The 15,818-nt window shown below is 41.6% G+C and overlaps 1 protein-coding gene and 1 pseudogene across 1 annotated transcript in view; both read left to right on the top strand.

Annotated features, from left to right (window-relative positions):
• The window catches only part of CDK17 (cyclin dependent kinase 17), a 1,919,677-nt gene that overhangs the window by 89,116 nt on the left and 1,814,743 nt on the right, over window positions 1-15,818 (top strand). The gene's annotated exons all lie outside the window — the stretch shown is intronic.
• Window positions 10,765-15,072, top strand: LOC122814920 (annotated as a pseudogene).

Here is a 15,818-nt window from a genome sequence, read left to right as displayed (position 1 = left end):
TGATCGGATCGGACCAGCGAGGAGTTGACTTCAGGTGTGGAACACCGCTCACTCATGTTGGTAATGACTAGGTCTAGGATATTGTTGCCCCTGGTGGGGGTGTGGATAAGTTGATCTAGGGCATTGGAGTTTATGAATTCCAGAAAGCGTTGAGCTAAGGAGTTGGTACATGAGTAGTTTTCCCAGTTAATGGTGGGGCAGTTGAAGTCGCCCACTATTATGGTGTTTGGTTGAACCCTAATATTTTCCAGTACATCAAGAAAAGAGGAGTGGGAATCCAGGGGCATGGTGGGGATCTGTAGCAAGCTACAATTTGGATTGCAGTTTTGCCCAGAGTTAGTTGCACTTGGATAACCTCAGATGCATTATGCTGAGCAACTAGCCTGGAGGTTACTTCAGTTTCTTTTTAACTTCTACTTTACTAATCTTCTGCTCTATGTGCCTCGTTTGTGACCTTATTTTTCGTATTGTGAAATTCTCCGTATCTGGTTACCTTTGTGTATATTGCTCTTCAAATATCTTTGGAGCTGCTTTTTTGTGTTGCTTAGTTGGCTTTCTCCTTTGCATTAAAATTGCACCATATCCAATCTCTTTTATTCCCATGTACATGTTTCTTTTTTTATATCTATCAAAAATCTCTCAATTGTGTTCTTTATATTTTCGCACTTCAGTCGCTTCTTTTTTCAAATGGCCCACGGTTTCTAGAGCTATATAATATTGTTCATGAATCTGTTGTAGTAATGAACAGAAAACTGCATTTGAGGCTCTTAACAGTTTTTCTTGTGCAAGTATTTTGTTTTCATCTAATTTCTCTCTTAACATGTCCTTCCTGTGTTTGCTTGGGTTTTATCCGGGTGCTCCAGTTTCCTCCTACATTCCAAAGACATGCATCTGGTGGATTGAACACTCTAATTGGCCATAGGTATGAGAGTGCATGCAAGGTTGTGATGTGGAAGAACTACCGCAGTAGACTTAGCCACCCGGCGGTGTAAACCGTGGCTGTAGGTGATTGTCACTGTTGCAGTGACACCCCAACTCCGTGTGTAAAAATGGGAAAAAGAAGGCGTGGGGAGAAAAGCTTCACACAAAGAATGACAAAGAAGAATGTAAAATACAAGACATTAAACAATGAGAAGAAAGAAAAAAATATTACTTGTAGATTATGAAAAATATAACGTTGGATACAGGAATTTTACAAACAGTAAAAAAAAAAAGTACTTCATTAGATGCAAGACATTATAGACTACAAAAAATACATATGCAAAAACTTATATAGATTATAACATTCAATATTTGGATGTGGGAATTTACAAGTAGTAAAAAAATAGATACAGGGTATTACTAGTATAAGTAAAGAAATTTAAATAATGACTATATTCTGGGAGAGGAGAATACAGAGTGAAAAGATTGATTGGAGGAATGAGAGGAGGAGAGAGAAAAGAAATGTGATGGTAGATGGTTAATAGGTTGTAGGAATAATAGCAGAGCAGAAGGAAAAAGGAATATTAAATAAATGTAGAGGAAGAAATTAAAGACAAAGAGATGAAAGCTAGGTAGGTGAAGGAACAGGAACATTACCAAGATTTGGAAAGATGCTCTTTAAGGAGGGATTTGAAATTTTGGTAGTGAGGGAGTTGTCTGATATTAGGTGGCAAGTTATTCCAGGATTTGGCTACGTAGTAAGAATAGAGATTGTGGCAACTGGATCTCAGAGGTTTATAGATAGACTGAAGATGTTTATCAGAAGAGCAAAGCTCTCGATGAGGAAGATAGTATTGTAAGATGGAAGAGATGGCTTTATATATTTGTATGTATACACACTTGTGTGTATGTATACACATATATACTGCACAGGTGGGGAAAAAGGTGGTGGTGTATTAGCCTGCATTCAGATGAGACTCACGTCAAGATTTCTAAAGCAGCATGATGCACTAGAGCGTCTTCATGTACAAATAACGTCAGAAAGGTCTCATACCAGATATTAGCTAGCTAAAGAATTACCCCATGACAAAAAAATAAGCCACAACACCTATCCACAAGAACTAGAATTGCTCAGTATCAAACCCATGACCTTTTATTTTCTTAGGTGATCTAAACCATTCAGCTATAGACTGGGAAAGCTACACTAGCACTAGATTGCAAACATAGAGAATCCTGGACTTTGTCAATGCAGATGCTGTGAAACAAAGTACCCTCTAAGGGGGAATAACAACTTGGATCTTGTCCTTACTAATATGAAAGAATCTTGCACCATCCCTTGAGTATCTTTTTCATTTGTTAGGTCTGACCATAAAGAAGTCTCCGAAATAAAACCAAAACCCAAGATATCTTCCACACAAGGTACCTGTAGAAATTTGGGTAAGACAAACTACCTACTCCTAAATGAGACATTGGCAAGCTTCACATCCCCACCAAACTCATTTAACTCCACTGAATACACAGAAATGTACACCATCACACTGTATCAGCATGTTAATAGCTGCATGTATTCATCTTTACCCCATAGGAACATGTGCAGGGTAAACCCCAGAAATGAACCCATATGGTGGAGCCCTAATATCCAGAAGCTTTATAATAAAAGGAAAAGAATTGACTAAAAATGTATACCAACTCTGAGATTGCACTAGTGAGTAAAGGGCAAATACTCCTGCACTGTAGTGCAACCCCACAATAACAACTTCGAGTTCTGGTGTTTTTGAAGTTGTGGTCTTTCGCTGTTATTAAATTTCGACGACGTGATATAGACCCATTACAGACCTATAAGTCTGACGCCTCATGTGCAAAACCATAGAAAGACTTATGGAATTAATCAATCAGGACATAGGGAACCTCCAAACACTGGACCCATCTCAGTTTGGATTTGTCAAGGGCAAGTCATGCTTACTCAGTCTAATGGATTTTTTTCAAAAGGTCACCAAAGCAGTGGGTGAATGCAAAACAACTGCAAACATTGTACCTCACCCTGAGCAAAGCTTTTTGACGCAGATTCCCATTCAGACATCGTAGATAAGCTAAATACACTGGGAATAAACCCCCTGTGCCACCTGCTGGATTGCCAGCTGACTCACAAATAGCATACAGATAATCCAAATAGGGGAAATTACCTCCACAAAGAAACCAGTCACCAGTGGAGTCTCCCAGTGTTCTGTGCTGGACCCTGTCTTGTTTGGCATCACCTTTTCTGAAGTAAAAGCCAATACCAGAGGGCTCCAGCTGACTGTTTGCAAATGACTACAAGCTAGGAGCAGTCATTAAATCCCTCAATGACTTAGCCATCCTGCAGGAAGTTTTGGCTCAAATAAATAGTGGATGTCAAAATCATAGTCTGAAACTAAGTGCCAAAAAAAATGCATTATTGTATCCTCTGGGAAGTCATCTACCCCAGGAAACTACTTAGTTGACAGTAAGTCACTAAGAGTTTACCCAGTTGTTTGGGATGTGGGAGCTTATGTGGACAGTGACCTAACTTTTGGCCAACATGTGTTTATTGTTTTAAGAAAGTATTTCTATGATGCACAGCTTCTAAACAAAGGAATTGTGTCTAAATCTAGGGATGTCATTGCCCTCCTTTACTCGGCCTTCATTAGGCCAGTCATTGAATATAATGTCTCTTTGGCATGTATCTCTCCAGACACATGTAGAAAGTGGAATGCCCATAGAGTTACCTTACTAAAAGTATGCAAGGCCTAAACAACATGTCCTACATGGACTGACTGACTCAAAAACATTGCGACTATACTCTGTATCCTACAGACTGCCAAGAGGTGACCTTTGTCTGGCATACATGGCATCCTCCTACCCAATACTGATGGATATACTGCACATCAGCAATTCAAATGGCATCAGAAATACATGGTCTATGGCTGTAATCCTCTTCTGCAACATCAACAAAATGGTGTGGAGGGACAGGTGTATTTCTCGAGGGACACCACTGCTGTGGAACAGACTCCCCAGCCACATAAAACAAAGTTAATTCCTGTCCATTTTCAAACACAAATTAGATCTATAGATGAGAAACAGAAAATTTGCCCTAGGTGTACCCCTTGTATTACTAATAGACAGATGCAGCTCCTAAATACTTTATCTCACACACAGGTCCTCTCAGATTATCTGTGGTATGATCCCAGTTGTTCTCATTTGGGGTAATATATAATTATCGAATATGGGATGGGTAAGGCCAATCTCTAACCAAATGGGATAGGTCATTTTGAACACAAAAAGGAAATTGGCAAGGCTTACAATGGCCAGTAAGAGCAGCTAGCCTAGTACTTACAAGTGAACAAGTGTGTGTGTGTGTGTGTGTGTGTGTGTGTGTGTGTGTATGTATGTATGTGTGTATATATATATATATATATATATATATATATATATATATATAATGTGTGTGTGTATGTATGTGTATATATATATATATATATATATATATATATATATATATATATATATATATATATATATATATATGGGTCTACTTCTCTTAATCAACAATACAGTTTGTCGAGTAACTGAAGATCGAGTCCACTTCAGCGAAAGTGCACTTTTGCTGAAGCCGATTGTCAAAAAAAAAAAAAAAAAAAATTAAATTGAAACTGTTTATGCAGGGGGCAAGCCCCCCTGTGCCCCCCACACACCCCCTACTTAAATATACCAACTCCAAGATCACACTACAGTGGGGAAAAGGATATATTTCCTTATCCCCACTGTAACCGGCTTATGCGAAAATGCACTTTTGATATTGTGCACTTTCGCTGAAGTGGGTTCGATCTTCTGTTACTCGACAAACTGTGTTGTCGATTGAGAATGGGATCCATATATATATATATATATATATATATATATATATATATATATATATATAAATAAAAATAAAATATGCACAGATGTGTGTTTGTATTTGTAAATAACGTGTATGGAATACATATAAGGTGCTGTGTATTAAATAAAATATCTTAAACTGTAAGTTTAATAAAAATGTTTGATTGCAAGTTGCAAAGCCACAAGTCATGAAACATGTACAGTGTCCTGACTGAAATCACTGTTGCAGTATTCCTGACATATGGGTTGTCACTGCTGACGTTTGGCCAGGGTACCAAAGGTATACCTTCCCAAGGTTGTATGATTGACACATGACCTTGACTTATAACTAGATGCAAGAGTGTTAATCCTAAGACTACCTTGCCACCAGCCTAAAAGCAGGTTGTGTATCCGTCAGAGTAATCTCCATTTGGTCGTTGGCACTGTTGCTTCACTCTAGTGTATTTTCAGATAAGTGACTCATTGGGGTACCTTCCTTTTTTGTTTATGCTGTTTTTGTTCAAATTTGTTAGATGTGAGCTAGGAGGGGTTAAGTGAGTGTGCAGTAGGCAGAGTCCATACAAGGGCTTTCACAGTAAGAGTCTTCTGTCTAAGCCTGTACATGATCACAAATCCTGCTCTGTTTGTCAGTTGTTCATTCCCAGTACTTTTGGGTCGAGGCTTTCCTTTCTCAACAACTTTCTAGAGACTCTGCATCTTAAACACTTGACCCATTCCGAAATGGTGGAATCTGCATCCCGGATGTCCCTGTTCCACCCAAGAAGAAGCTTAAGAGGCCCAGAACAGATCTGCAGTTCAAAGTTTCAGACTCTGACATACCTGCTGAGGTTGCAGAACCCGTGTTATATCAGATCACTTCTCAGTTGCCTGCTACCCAGTTGAAGACTGGGTACAGCTCATGAGGCCTTGCAGACTGCAGAGGATACGTTCCATGAACTGTTATTCCTCATTTCTTAGGGTCCTCCCAGTATCCCAGAAATATTAGTTAAGGAAGATATTTCAGGTACAGTAATAGAGGATGTTCTTCATGTTTCACTGTTGCAGTTATCACATTTAGGTTATCTCTGCCAGGGTAGCCCTCCTTCAGCCCGAATACCAGAGGCTTAATATTTCTGCATCCATTGCAGTCGCTCCAGGACTGACGTCAGGGTCATCAGTGGTGTAAAATAAGGCAGCCAACACCATTACATTAGTCTTTCTTGCCGAGGAGCCCGAAGCAGAAGCAGTTCACATGAGTGCCAGTCAGCCGCTACCTGAGTTTTCGTTTCCGAATTGAAATTGAAGTTTTCTAAAGCTAACATTGGGGATCCTTTTTTCTTGCTCTAACCGATGTCAGAAAAAGTTAACAAATGTCTCGCCTGTGTAAAGCAAATACCACACCGGAATTTTCATTCTTACTGCATCACTTGCTTAGGCCCAGACCACGACATCCCCCACTGTCGCTTTTGTGCTTTGTTCAACGCCAGAACTATACGTCATCGGGCCCTTATTGTAGCTAAATATTTTTGTTCTCAGTCCTCTATTTCCGATACGGCTTTGGTAAGCCATGCGACAGCTGATGATCTGAAAAAACATAAGGATAAAGACAGAGATAGACCGCACAGGACCAAAACTACCCACGACGCTTCCATTAAGCTAGTCATCGGTTCTCTGGTCCTCCGTGAGGTGCTTTTGCAACCCCTGATGCCTGCTTTTGTGGATTTGCAGGCCGCTACCAAGACCCTTTCAGAGTCTGGTATGCCACAAGACTCTTCATCGACTAAGGATCCTGCGGATGTCTCTACCTTGGATGGGTCCCGGAGCCGCTGAGCAGGCAACGGCTTCCGAGGAAGTACTTTGCACTACCGATTCTCGACACTGACCAATGATTTCTTTCACGTCTACCGTTCTTTCGAAAACTACTGAGTTTCTAAGGCCCAGGGTACGAGCCACACCCAAGAAACGGACGACCCAATCTGAAGCACTTGCTTCCTTGCCTCAGTCACAAATGCTTAAAATGGCGGAAGACTTTATAATGCTTATCAGCAGACGCCAGGCTACCCATTCCAAAAGAAAAAGAGATTTGTCCCCAGTAGTTTTATCTGAACAGGAGTCCGATGACTTTGATGCATCTGAATATGAAGACATGCAACCCCTTTCTGCTTATGAGGATTCTGATGCAGAGGAATCCATTCCTTCAGTCTCTCCACCTGCGGACTTTTCCTTTGGGGAAACCCTACACACTTTAAGGGAGCATTTCCAATGGGAATGTCAGGACTATTCTCTGTCTAAAAAGAGACTCATGGAATTCTTAGATCTGCCACAGCACAGACCTCTGGCCATTCCTCCTGTCCTGGATGTTGTGGATGATGATTTTATGGAATCCAGTTTGACTCCTGACACCATTCCTTCTGCTCCCAGGAAACCTGATAGGTACTATAGAGTCCCTGACTCTCACAAATTTCTTTTCAAAAATCCTAATGCTGACCCCGAGGTTATCTCTCAAGGACCTAAAGGAATTAAAGCAACTTCTGCTAAGAATCCCACCCCCTCAGACAGGGATTCCCGAACATTAGATGGATGGGGTAAAAAAGTATACACCTCTGCTACTCTTGCTATTAAAGCACTAAATTGTCAGTTCCATATGCTAAAATATCAGCAGCATAACATGGAAATCCTCAAACAAAAAATGTCATATTTTCCTGCTTGTGCAGAAAATAGAGTTACAAGAGTTAATGCATTCTGCAAGTCAAGTAACTAAGCACACCTTACAATGCGGTTTTGATGCCCTAGAAGCATCTTGCAGGGCAGCAGTCACTGGTTCTGTCCTTAGAAGGCATGCTTGGCTTAAAGAACAGCCCTTGCCAGACCATGCCAAATCCAAATTATTGGATGCACCCTTATACACAGACAACTTATCTGGCACCAAGGCAGAGGAGGTTTTAAAAAAGATGGAAGAAAAAGCTAAATCTATGCAGACAGTTAAGGTCTTCTTGCAGGTCCAGCCACCCAGGTTTAGTAGACATTGCCCCTCCAAGCACTGGTTCTTTCCTGCTCCTTCCAGATCAGTTAAGCCCAGACCCTGGGGAAAAAAGCCCCCCAGCCAACAGCCCCAGGGAATGCAGAGATCTAAGCAATGGAGTTCCTCCTCTTCAAAACCAGGGAGTGCTAAGCCCACGCCCTCATGGTAAGAACTCACAATGACTTTCCACTTCCTCCCCCTCCCTCTGCCCACCTGCTCTTGCCCCTAGGAGGAAAACTCTCCTTCTACGCAAGCATCTGGGCCACCATTACCAACGACCACTGGGTCCTCAACATAGTGTCCCAGGGATACAGATTTTATTTCCACACTCTACCAACCCAAAAAGGGTTCCCAGATATTCCCCTAAACCAGTGGACAGAGGCCAAAAAGCAAGTCATTTCCCTGCTCTCTTTGTTCCTACAGAACAGATAGGCCAAGGTTTCTACTCCAGACTCTTCCTGGTACCCAGAAAAGAGGGCACCTGGTTACCCCATCCTCGATCTAGCCATTCGAAACACCTTTCTGGTGATACCAAAATTCAAAATGCTCACCCTCCAGCAGCTTCTACCTGTGCTGTCCAAGGATGCTTGGTTAGCCACCCTAGACCTAAAAGAGGCCTACCTACGCATCCCAATCAGGGAATCATGCAGGAAATATCTAAGTTTCAGGGCAGGATCACTGCACTTTCAGTTCTTTTCGGCTCCCTATGTCTTATCCACTGTTCGCAGAGTTTTCACAAAATGTCTGGCTCCTAGAAATATTCAAATTTACCCATACTTAGACGACTGCCTAAGTCAGGCAGACAGGAAAAGCTGCTAAAGCACTTTACCTTTGTAAAGGACCTACTGACCTCCCTGGGGTATACTATCGATGAAAAGAAATCCAAACTAGTACCCACCTTAACAATTATATTCCTGGGAGCAAGCCTGGACCCGACATCCCAGATGGCATTCCTTACACCAGAAAAACAAACCTACCTGACAGCCTACTTCTCTCAGCTAGCCACCAGACCCCAGTTATCCACAAGGAAAATCCTGCAAGCTCTGGGTTTCATGGCTTTTTGCATTCTACTCATTCCATATACTAGACTGCATATAAGGAAACTACAGTGGTACCTAAAAAGCCTTTGGTGTCAACACTCCCAAGACCTGGAAACTCTTGTACCAATGATGCCTTGTTTAAGGAAAGGGACTACCCTTCTCGCAACCCCACGCCTCCCAGACCCTCACCACAGACACATCAGACTCTACTTGGGTGCAAACCTGGACGGCAGGTCCATACAGGGCCAATGGAGCCCACATCAAATACATCTGCACATCAACCAAAAAGAGATGTTAGCTGTCCAGCATGCACTGACAGCTTTTAGACCCCTACTCTCCCCGGGGGCTCTACTGATCAAAACAGACAACACCACTGGGATGTGGTATATCAACAAGCAGGGAGGGACTCACTCGTACCCTCTGTGCAGGCTCGCCATGACCCTTTGGCACACGGCCTCAGCCATGCAACTACACCTGTTAGCACAATTCCTGCCATGCTCTCTAAACTCTCTGGCAGGCAACTTGAACAAAAATCTTCTGGATCCACATGAGTGGCAGCTAGACCAAAGAACCTTCACCCTTGTAACCCAGAAATGCAGTCTAGCAGTCTTGTCTGAGCAAGATGGCGCCAGTGTGTTCGGCTTGCCGTTTGATAGCTCTGCCAGTTTTTTTGTGTTTGCTGCTTTTTGCGTGTGTTTGGCAGTGTGTGGATTTAAAAACTACTTACGACCGTTGTTCGCTGATCAATATCGGTGTTGCTGCAGGATTGCTGCCGTTTGGAGGAAGTGTTCATCGGAGCATGTCTTACCCTGTCTTGGATCCATTGCCAGAGTTTTGTTTGACTTTCCCGCCGTTGTATCCTGTTGGTAGGAGGCTGAGGAAGCGTAGGAAGCGGGGCTGCCATGGAGGACGGTTGGCCAAATTGAAGTTGTTGGTGGCTTCCTTCTCTGGCGTTTTGGGAGTTAAGCGAAGGCTGCTTCCTGGGTCTTTGGTGTCTGGGCAGATGTGGAATCCTATAGCTTCGTGGAGTTTCCCTTTTGTTGGTTTTTCGATGGGGGATTGTGTTTCTTTTCCACGCTATCGACGCTGCTGTTTGAGAGGAGTGAATTTGAAGAACTTGAAACCGGTAGTTAAAGCACTGTCTGCTGTAGGAGAAAAAGGAGCTGTGTCAACTTTAAAGTGGGGATTGGTGAATGCCAGGTCAGTGGCTAATAAGACATTTGTTTTAAAAGAATTTTTTATGCAATATACGTTGGATTTACTTTGCATAACTGAGACTTGGATTTCATCTGGTGAATGGAGTGCTATGAATGAACTGGTGCCGGTGGACTGTGTGCTTATTAGTGTGCCTAGAATTTTAAGACGTGGTGGTGGGCTGGCAGTTATTTGTAAAACAAATTTGTTATTAAAACAACTGCATCCTGTAACTACTTATAGTAGTTTTGAAGTATGTTTATTTGAATTGGGTCATTTAAGTCCACTTCTTTGTGCAGTGGTTTACAGACCTCCAAGTTATAATAAGGTTTTTATATCTGAATTCTCTGAATTCTTGTCTGAGTATGTTTTACGTTATGATCAGATTATTTTACTTGGGGATTATAATATTCATGTGTGTTGTCCTGATAAGCCACTTGTTTCAGATTTTTGTGATCTGTTAAATTGCTTTAATTTAAATCAGTGTGTTGATGGGGCCACTCATGAATGTGGTCACATGCTGGATCTGGTATTATCATCTGGGCTTATTGTGGAAAATCTTTGTATACATGATGCTGTGTTTTCTGATCATAAACCTATTGTATTTGATGTCAAGTTGTATTCTAGTGTAGAAAATTATTCTGTGCAGTTAGATTCAGACGTTTTTTTAATCAAGATGTTCTTGTGAGGTTTTCTTTATTATTTAAAGAAGCTATGTTTCAATTTTCAGAAGGGTCTACATTAAATGGATTTCTAAGCTGTTTTAATGAGACCTGTAGTTATATTTTGGATATTATTGCCCCTTTGTGTTTGAAGAAGAAAAGTTCAGTAAGAAATCCGTGGGTAACGGATGTTACTCGAGCTGCAAGGAGAGAATGTAGAAGATGTGAAAGGCAGTGGAAAAAGAATAAGCTTTCCGTATTTTTAATTGCTTTGAGGGAAAGTTGGAAGGTCTATCAGAATACTGTAAAATGTGCAAAAAATATGTATTATTCTAACCTTGTCTTTGAAAATTCTCATAATCCTAGGATTTTGTACGATGTAATTGATTCTGTTTTAAATGCTCAAGACTATTTCCCAGTTCAGGCTTCAACTATAATTTGTAATGATTTTCTCAAATATTTTATGGATAAGGTTGTTAAGTTAAGAATGGCTGTGCCTATGGTTTCTTTACAGGGTCCATTGATTCCTGTTTCGAAGAAATTATGTACTTTTAATCCAATATTATTGCCAGATTTAATCAAAATGATAAATGAGGCTAAGCCTAGTGGTTCTCCCGATGATGTTTTACCTTCGTTTGTTTATAAGGACGTATCTTCTGTAGTGGCACCGGTCGTGTTGACAATAATTAACATGAGGCAATTAACGAAGACTATTTCATCTGAATTTTGTGGTGGATTTCAGAGATGTCACTAAACAAGGGACTCTCTGTGATCAACCCAGGAGCAAGTCAGTCATGCTGACAGATGCCTCAGACAAGCTTATCCTTGGTATCTGGATGATATGATTCTAACAAGTGGCCTCCTCTACTGCATGCACATCAATTGGCAAGAGATGTTAGCAGATTAGTTTAAATTAAGCAGCACCGAGGTTTCATGCCGGGGACGGAGTGTTGATTCAGCGCGAATGTGTTTGAGTCATTCTATACATCAACAAGCAAGGGAGCGCGTGCTTAGGAGTCCCAGCGGGCAATGACAGATTTTGGGAAAACTCCTGGTTTGCACCATGTTTCTTCAAATAAAGGTTTCTGCCAGGAGCACAGAACTTGATAGCAGATGTCTTGAACAGGCAATCATCAGGATGCTCTGGTGTTGGATACCTCATCCCTTTCAAAATTGACATGCACTTTCTGGGGTCTGGACATAAGATCTATTTGGCTTTCTCACTATTATGTGCAAGTTTTTGAGGACATCTACAGCTTGAAGTGAGCAAGGATTCTTTCCAATTGGGCAATATTCATGTGTATGCCTTGTCATCTCTGCCTCTCCGCCAAAGTGCTGCAGGTCAGACAGGACCAAGCACCTCGCGATCACAATAGCTCCTGATTATTTTCGACAGCACTGGGTACCCCCCTCTATCAGTCTAGTAGGATATTGGCATGGGAATTGCCTTGATTCCACACACCTGTGTCACACTAGGACAGCCATTGCTCATTTTTGGAAGAAGACTCTGCCTTACAGCCTGGCATATTCTGTTTTGTGTGTGGAACTTTCCTTTTTGTCTCAGTGGCTAGACAATATTTTTGAGCTGAACTAGACAAAGGTTTGTGCTGTCGCTAATAAATGGAAAATTGCAGGAGTGCAGCAAAGTTTCCTGTTATTGAGCTTTTCTTGTGTGTTTTTCTTCAATATCCCACTGAGTTACTAGACCGAAATTTGTCTTTCTCTCTTCTAGGCTGCTTCATGCGCTTAATTTCAAGCTCACTATGAGGCTCCTGCTCCATTGTTTTCTCATCCCATGTTCCAGAAATATTTTCTTGGGGGCATTGAGCCTGCAGACCCACGAAGAAATTACAGGCAGGATCTCAATTTTGTGTTTTTCTTGGCCGCTCTGCGGAGCCTGCAGCTACTGGGGTTGAAATATTTTTCATGGAAGACTGCTTTTTGTGTGATTGTGGAAGGGTTTCTGAATTACGGGTATATTTACTTTTTTTTACAATCCCCCCATAGGATAAGGGTACACTTTTAACTTTAATCCTTCCTTTATGCCTAAAGTTATTTTCCCCGTGTGGCTACTAACAGACTATTCATTTTCAGTACTTGAGCAGTTGTTCCCCTTTTAGGGAAAAGATTTTCAGGGCTTTGGATGTCTCAACAGGCACTTGCGTTATTTAGATTTCGTTTTGCTGTCAGGCCTGTCTTGCGGTTGTTTATTTCTTTTTGCTTTGAGTTCTCATTCCCACTAGGGCTACTGCTACTGCCTAAGTGGATTGGGTTTTGCATGGGCTACCCTCTTTCCATGAGCGGCCACTTCACTTGGAGGCCTCATTCCACTAGAGGCATACCCACTTACACAACTTTTTTGGGGCTCTAAGTCCAAGGCTATGGTTTTGGCATGCTTGGGTTTTGCTGGAGGTTGCTGGCAGTCTAAGTCCCCATTTTGGTTGCTTGAAACCGTTTTGCAAGGGCATTTGGCGCTCCTGCTTCCTTATAGTTAGCAGACCTCCGCATCTCTGCTTTGGGGTTTCTACCCAAGTGTAAGGGACTGCAGCAATCCATAATAGAACATAGTACAGTTTTGCTACAGTCTCCCATCTCTGAGGTCGTTGGGTTGGATATGGTTGTTCCCCTCTGTTGTATTGTATATATTGTGTGTTGTGGTTATTACCATGTTGGGTGTATTTTGTTTTGTTTTCTTTTATAGTTTTTTTTTTTTGAAGGTTTGGTTTTGTTTGCTGTCTTTTGGTTTTGAAGCTTTGATTTTTAAAGCGCTTTTGTACCCAGACAGAAAAGATTTGAGGATATGGCGAGACCTCATGCGCATTTGTACCCTCTTTCCTGAAATATTCGGGCGCGCTGACCAGCGACAGACTACCCATATTGGACTTCGTGCACGTTACCTCTTCTTAAGGACTACATTTATGGTAGGTACAAAACTGTACTTTTACTTTCTGGTGAAGTGCCCAATGATTTTAAAAGGGGGGTTATACATCCACTATTGAAAAAATCGGGCCTTGATGCGTCTGTATTGGCTAATTATAGGCCAATTTCCAAGTTACCTTTTTTGAGTAAGGTGTTGGAGAGATGTGTCTATGGCCAATTGTTGGACTTTTTAGATAAAAATAATTTCTTAGAAAATTTTCAATCTGGTTTTAAACCATTACATAGTACTGAGACAGCCTTGTTGAAAGTTATGAATGATATTTTTCTTGCAACTGATGGAGGAAAATCTGTATTATTAGTGCTGTTGGATTTAACGGCTGCTTTTGATACAGTTGATCATGAGGTGCTTTTACACCGTCTTGAACATTATGTGGGAATCACTGGTTTGGCGTTAGATTGGTTTAGGTCTTACCTTACTGATAGAATGGTATGTGTACAGCTGGGTGGTTTTTCATCTGATTTTTTCCATCTTCCTTGGGGAGTTCCACAGGGTTCAATCTTGGGGCCTTTGTTGTTTTGTATTTATATTTTGCCTCTAGGAGACATCTTACGAAAATATGGTATTGACTTTCATCTGTATGCTGATGATTGTCAACTTTATTTACCTTTGGATGAGTCTGATGGTCGATCACTATCAAAGATTCTGGATTGCCTACGTGAGCTTAAGATATGGATGGTGGAAAATTTTTTGAGTCTTAATGAAGGAAAGACAGAAGTGGTGCTTTTTGGTTCTAGGCGTTATAATGATTCCATTATGACAGATTGTGGTGAATTGACTCCCTATTTGAAGGATTCTGTTATTAATTTGGGGGTAAAAATGGATAAAGATCTCTGTTTTAGGGGTCATATTAATAGGGTAGTGGCATCCTCTTTTTATCAGTTAAGAAGTTTGGCTAAGGTGAAACCTTTTTTTTGTCTAAGTGTGATCTTGAAATTGTGGTGCATGCTTTCATAACTTCACGTCTAGATTATTGTAACTCCATTTTATTTGGAGTGAGTCAGGGTGCCTTGTCCCGCTTGTAGCTTGTTCAAAATGCTGCTGGGAAGTTTTTGGAAGACACGTAAATTTGATCATGCTATGCCCACATTGGCAGTCTTACACTGGTTACCTGTTTTCTATAGAATTCGCTTTAAAATTTTGTTATTGGTATTTAAAGCCCTAAAGGGGTTGACCCCAATTTATTTATCAGAGATGTTGCATCCTTATGTCCCTGCTCGGGCACTTTGCTCAGAAGATTTGTCTTTACTTGAGGTCCCAAGGTCACGATTAAAGACGAGGGGAGATAGAGCTTTTGCTGTTGCAGCTCCAAAACTTTGGAATGAGCTTCCACTTTATATTTGGCAGTCTTCTTCAGTGGCAGTTTTTAAATCAAATCTTAAGACTTATTTTTATGATTTGGCTTTTAGTAATGTATGTTGATTGAATTTGTATTTTATTTTTTGTAACTTTGTAAAGCACTTTGGTGGCATATTTTGTCTGTAAGGTGCTATATAAATAAAATTTGACTTGACTTGACTTGACAGAAATGGGACACCCCAAAGGTCGACCACTTTGCTTCCCACTCCAACCATCAGCTCAGCAAATTCTGCACCAGGGAACCTCACTGCAAGGCCTGGAAAGTAGATGCTGTATCCTTCCAGTGGGTCAACCTCTCGGTCTATGCATTTCCCCCTCTACCGCTCATTACAAGGGTACTGCTCAGAATAAGTGAGGAAAAACCGAGGACAATCCTGATTGCCCCAGACTGGCCATGCCAGCACTGGTACCCACTGCTGCGCAGCCCGTTACCCCTGCCACCAAGGCATCTCCCTCAGATCCCAACACTCCTGACCCAGAGGAATGGAAAATTCATACATCCCCAATTGTAGACCCTCAGTCTGGCAGCCTGGCTTATTTCCTGACCACTGCACAAGCTCCCAATCTCAGCATAGAAGTTCTAGATGTTATACGTGAGGCCAGACACCCTAGCACTAGAAAGTGTTATGCTGACAAGTGGAAAATGTTTTGCACCAGGATCCAGGCTAAGGGAGCCGGGATGGCACAGCCCTCCCTACCTCTCATCCTGGATTACCTTGCTGACATGCTACACAGGGGGTCTGTCCTTTTCTTCTATTAAAATTCATGCCTCTGCCATCTCTGCTCATTTCAGCACAGAGCCACCTCTT

The sequence above is a fragment of the Protopterus annectens genome, chromosome 11.part0 (assembly GCF_019279795.1).
Source record: "Protopterus annectens isolate FY-2018-M chromosome 11.part0, PAN1.0, whole genome shotgun sequence".
NCBI classification, from domain to species: Eukaryota; Metazoa; Chordata; order Ceratodontiformes; family Protopteridae; genus Protopterus; species Protopterus annectens.
The sequence above is the reverse complement of the archived record's forward strand: the minus strand, read 5'-3'. Positions and strand labels throughout refer to the sequence as shown.